The following is a 6,042-nucleotide window of genomic DNA, read 5'->3' on the forward strand; positions in this document are numbered from 1 at the left end:
GTGAACTGGAGCCGGAAAGTTCTGGTGATTCTAACCCTTGGTTGATGTGTTGGATGTTGATATACTGTACTTGTTTGAACTGGTGGCTGTCTTCTCGGTCGCTTTGCTCTCCCTTCTGGTTAAAGGAAAGGCCTCCCTTGTTGTGGAAATGTCACATCGCTTCTCCGAATTTTTTTATCCCTCAAATCCTTAAAAAAAATATATATATACGTTTTTTTGCTCTGATGACTTGAGCCAACTTTTGAGATTTTGTTTAATTTTTCAAATCTTCTTGTGTACATCCCTCTCCTTTCCGCCACTGGTCTCACAGCAGGAAACAAAGCGCTCTGTGTGTCTCATCCCTCTCTCTGCTTTTTAAGGAGCCACTCCCTTGTGAGCTGTCCGTATTTGTTCAGCCTAATACCATTAGGTTTGTTCAGGAAAATAGGATTGTTTCCTCTTAAGCCCTGGGGTCAACATGATTCTGCACATCTGCCAGAGCCTAATTGATTCAAATTGAACCATGGACATTATCAACATCAACCAGCTTGGACTAACTGCGCTTTATTGTCCGCTTAATCTCTCTCTCTCTCTCTCTCTCTCTCTCTCTCTCAGCTTGCGCCTCAGAAATGGTCAAGAATTCTGTCTCGGCAAAGTTGTGTTCGGCGGGGATACAATGTAGTTAACCGCTCGCGGTGCCTGCGATCCCGAAGGTGTCTGACAATCGGTGGGGGCAGGGCGTCAACCGTACATCAAGGCGACGGAACTTCTCCTCAAGCCAAGGCTTGGGGCTACAGAAGACCTAATCAACGTTTCAATTGTGTGTTTCTCAACCAAGATACATATGGACACCTTCACTGCCCGAGCCCATGTGGAACTGTGTGTGTGCGTGCCTGCCTGCGTGCGTGGTGGGATGACAAGCTGGCTAGTCTTGGAGGATAAATATGTAGATACATGGATGGAGAAGACATATTACGGCAAACAGCGGAGAGGAGCGTGACCTTTCATTTATGCCGCGGATGCATGAAGTAGTTAATTTTCGGCATTGACGTCAAAACACTGAATCACTGTTTTTTTTAGCCGGAGCTAAGAAATGGACAGGGCTGTGTTTTTAGCGCGGCGCAGGGCCGATAGGCAGGCAGCAAGCAGTGATATAGTGATGGTTAATGTAATAAAGACTTGCTCCCTGGGGCAAGCCGAGAGAGAGAGAGGGAGAGAGAGAGATCTGTTTATCCTTCTTCTGTCTCTTTCTCTACAGACACATGACACTCTATAACCTTGTCCCTTCCTCCCTCTGTCTGTCCGTCTCTCCCTCGCTCTCTCTCTCTCTCTCTCTCTCTACCTCTCTCTCCCGCTCCCTCATGAGCTCATTGTCTCTCTCTAGCTGTGAGGCTCTCTTTAAAAGACACATGGACAAACTAGCCTTCGCCCTGTCTCTCTCCGACGTTTTTGTTCTCCTCCCGTTCCCTCGCCCCTGCTTTCTATTTCCTATTTCTTCTCCTGCTCGGTCGCCCTCGATTCAGTTCACTAATCTTCATTGGCATGACCGGTTTACATACAATATCACCAGTGCGGTTCGTAAACATCCGACACCGGTTCTATTTGCAAATAAATAAACGGCACCGTTGTTCAATAGCTGTTTTTCCACACAGATGTACTGTATCTCACATCTCTCTCTGGTACCGGTAGCAGCGTTCCGGCAAACAGAGAGAGAAAGACACTGTGGAGTCAACCAGGAGCAGAAGAGAGAAAAATGGAGGGGGGGGGTATCAAATGAAAGATTGCATGGTGTCTGTGGAAGAGAATGATGGTGCATTTGTGCATGCATGTAATTAAAACTGGTGATTGTGTCTCTGTACATGCACGTGTGTGTCTCTGTACATGCGTGTGTGTGTGTGTGTGTGTGTGTGTGTGTGTGTGTGTGTGTGTGTGTGTGTGTGTGTGTGTGTGTGTGTGTGTGTGTGTGTGTGTGTGTGGGTGGGTGGGTGGTTCTGTATATGTGCACAAATTTCAGTGGTTGGACAGAGTAGTGTGGTTTGTGTTGTTTGTTCAGAGGGTATTTTGTGTGTGTGTGTGTGTGTGTGTGTGTGTGTGTGTGTGTGTGTGTGTGTGTGTGTGTGTGTGTGTGTGTGTGTGTGTGTCTGTGTCTGTGTTTTGTGTTTGTGTGGGTGTGTCTGTGGGCTTAAATGTGCGCACAGATTTCAGTGGTTGGACAGTGCTGTGGTTTGCGTGTGTGTGTGTGTGTGTGTGTGTGTGTGTGTGTGTGTGTGTGTGTGTGTGAGGCGACCCTGGGGGTCTAACTGACATTATCCGCCCTGGAACAATCTGGACGCTTCTCCCTAAACGTATCCCATCGTGCACTTCTTGTAGAGAGGAACAAATTCACATACATTCAATGTATACATACATGGTAGAGAAGAGACGAGGTTCAGCAGATACGGACAAATTGTTTTTATAGTAAGATAAACTCCAAAATTTGAGACAAGGAATCTGCCAGAAAAATGTGCAGCTTCCCTCCCTGTGTGTACAACGGGTAAACACTGGTAAGTAGATAAAATGTTATTCACAGATCAGTCAGTGGATCATGACTTCTCTCCTATTTGATCCTGAATTCGGGATTATCCAGTCCAGGCAGTTCATACTATAAAATTAGATGAATTACATACCTACAAAGTTAAAGATACACTTTCACTGTGTACATGTGATGGACCTCCTCCTTTTATCAGCTCAGAATTAAAGAATGACCTTAAATCCTTCCATTCACAGCCTCCAAGGGGCATTGGTGAAATGATGTGAACAAGAGCCAAGTTCTTCTATGTAGCCTGTGTAATGTTTTGGTCAGTTTCCTGGATCCCCCAAGGACTGACATTTACACCCAAAGGTTAAAATAACAAATGTTTGGCTGGTGAGGGCACCGTTGGGAGGAGGGCACTCGCATGAGTCTAATGTGTACTTAGAGTCATTACATATTTGCACAGACCAGAAAAGTGTCCAAAATCGCACCAATGCTGTCAAACACACTGGGACACATTAAGAATATCATGACCTGTAATTGCAGTCGTTTGACAAAGCAACGGATGAACAGGTGTTTTAATGATATGCAAGTCACGAGTCACAATGAATGATGATGTGATGAATGGGTTTTGGTGAAAAACGAAACAAAACAAAACGAAAAAACAAAGACATATCTGCCCTGATTTGTGCAACACACAGACACACAGAAGTCCCTTTGCCCTAGAACCCTCTAACCTCGTCTGATCTCCACTGAGATCGGCCCGGGAGCTGGACAAAGCGGAGTAGAAAGAACAATGGGAAATTATAACAGATGATGGGAGCGGAGTAAAATGAGAAAAGTCAGCGATAGGGAGGGCGAGGGAGCGGGCGAGCGCCTTCGGGGAGGATAGAGAATGAGAAGGAGAGGAGATAGGAAGAGACAGAGAGAGAGAGAGAGAGAGAGAGAGAGAGAGAGAGAGAGAGAGAGAGAGAGAGAGAGAAAAGGGTTTGCTTGGGGGACAGTTGCGTCCGCCATACTAATCAAATTTAATGAGAGTTTTGTACCAGACAACAAAGCCATTTTGTTTTTCACCCTGGGTAAAGGACAGGTGGTATTTGTAATTAACTTTTATAGAGTGAAATTGCCCAAATTAATGATTTGATTTAGCTAAGTGCTGTATCTGCGCTGGATCTTTCAGTCGAACTGCCCTCTCCGAAGGTTTTTATTCAGAGTTTTCACCTGTGAGAAGGCTGAATGCTTTATGGTGCTCTGACAGCAGGGACCATGTGCACACATGCACACCCAGACCATTAAGAATCCAGCTGTCGGTGTGTATTTCTTAATAATAATAACTTGTGGAGCTTATTGCACTCAATTTGCCATTGCCATTTTCCATTTCTTTCCTAATAATAATGTGTGCATTCTGAGGTTTTGTTGGTTGTTTTTCGCCACGATTATTACACTTTTTATCTTTAATTGTCTGTCTAATTGTGTGATTGAAGTCAAGTTTTTATTTTTAATAACAATCTATGAGAATAAAAAACTTTTTTTTTTTTCTCCACCAAGTTTACAAACTACTGGGACATTATTCATTGTGTTTATTGTGTGTTTCCGCTTCTTATACTTTTCAGAATATTGCGGTTTGAAACCAAATTCATTGTGCAATGCACACCATGTGCAAGATGTACATAGTTTAGCTGTAGACCAGTACCATATTTAGTCCCTTTAGTCCCTTATTTAGTCTCCTTTGTCCCTTATTTAGTCCTTTTAGTCCCTTTAGTCCCTTATTTAGAAATTTAGTCCCTTTAGTCCCTTATTTAGTCCCTTATGTAGTCCCTTTAGTCCCTTTTTTGTCTCTTTAGCCCATTTATTTACTCCCTTATTGAATCCTTTAGTCCCTTATTTAGTCCCCTTAGTCCCTTATTTAGTCCCTTATTTAGTCCCTTATGTAGTCCCTTATTTAGCCCCTTTTTATTGTCCCTTATTTAGTCCCTTTTTGTTGTCTCTATAGTCCCTTATTTACTCCCATATTTGAATCCTTTAGTCCCTTATATAGTCCCTTTAGTCCCTTATTTAGTCCCTTTAGTTCCTTATTTAGTCCCTTATTTAGTCCCTTTTGTCACTTATATAGTCCCCTATGTAGTCCCTTTAGTCCCTTTTTTACTCCCTTATTTGAATCCTTTACTCCCTAATTTAGTCCCTCTCGTCGCTTACATAGTCCCTCTTACTCCCTTATTTAGTCCATTACTTAGTCCCTTTATTCCCGCGTGTTGTCTCTCTCTGGCGCCCATTGCCAGCCGGTGTGCAATAAAACGCCATCTCATAGACGGCGCAGCGTTCTCCGGCGGGGTCTGGCAGCAGAGAGAGAGACTCCCCACTGTCCGTCCCTTCCCACACGGTGCCGTGGATCTGCAGGAGACAGGCGAGCGCGCGTTTCTCGACGCACAAAATAAAAGCCTCTTTTCGGACGAGCTCGGGACGAGGGCGACTGACCGCCACAACAACAACAACAACAACAACAACAACAACAGCAGCAACAACAACAAAAACAACAACAACAACAACAACAACGGCAACAACAACAACAAAGAAGCAGACGCTTATAGGGGGGGAGATTTAGGATGGACAGAAGGAGCAGAACGCGAGGAGAGCGGTGGTGATCATTTCTTCACGCCGCTTGTCCACGGATCCCGGGGCTGCGCAGCGGATCTGACCTCCAACACCACCACCACCACCACCACCACCACCACCTCCTCCTCCCCCTCCTCCTCCGCGCGTGGCGGGGAGCTGCCTCGTGGAATGGAGATGTCGAGATTGTTCTTCTTCTCCGACACGCATCGCGCCGCCGCCGCCGCCGCCGAAGGAGCGCTTCGTCTCGGGTAGAAGGCGCTCCTCCGCCCGCCGCCATCCCCCCCTCCGTCCCCCGCCCCCCCCCCCTCCCCAACTCCGTGGGTCTCCTCTGACAGCTCCGTCACAACACAATCCTCCTCCCGGGTTGATCAGAATTGACACGCAGGGGGGAAGAGGAAGAGGAAGAGGGGGAGGAGGAGGAGGAGGAGGAGGGACGGGGCCAGCGGACGGAGGCGCATTAGATTGATTCTGCTGAACACCACCACGTTTCTGTGTGAAGTGCTCCCCCACCCCACCCCCCCGCCCCCGCCCCCCAACCCCCCAACCCCCCCAACCCACCCCCCCCCCAAAAAAAAAAAAAAAAAAAAAAAAGCGATGCCCCGTTAGACCGCGGGGTTGCTGTCCACGCCGCTCGGAGAGGAGCATCGCGGGGAGTGAAGAGGCTGCGCCTGCACCGCCACGGATGTGACCGGCTCAGCTCCCATTATCTCTGAAGGTAGGCACGGCGAGACCCGCCGCGGATGGAGAGGGAGTCGGGGGGTGGGGGAGGAGGCGGGCTCCCTCCGCGTGCCAGGTGTCGGGTGAGGGGGTGAGGGGGTGGGGGGAAGGGGGGAGGCGGGGACCACGCTGGATCCAACCCGTCGTTGGTTGCCCGGGGACGGGTCCGCGCGCGGCTCCGGTCCGGGGCGTTCGCTGGAGGTGCGGCGGCGCTGGGGGGG

This window comes from Zeus faber (genome assembly GCF_960531495.2).
Source record: "Zeus faber genome assembly, chromosome: 17".
NCBI classification, from domain to species: Eukaryota; Metazoa; Chordata; class Actinopteri; order Zeiformes; family Zeidae; genus Zeus; species Zeus faber.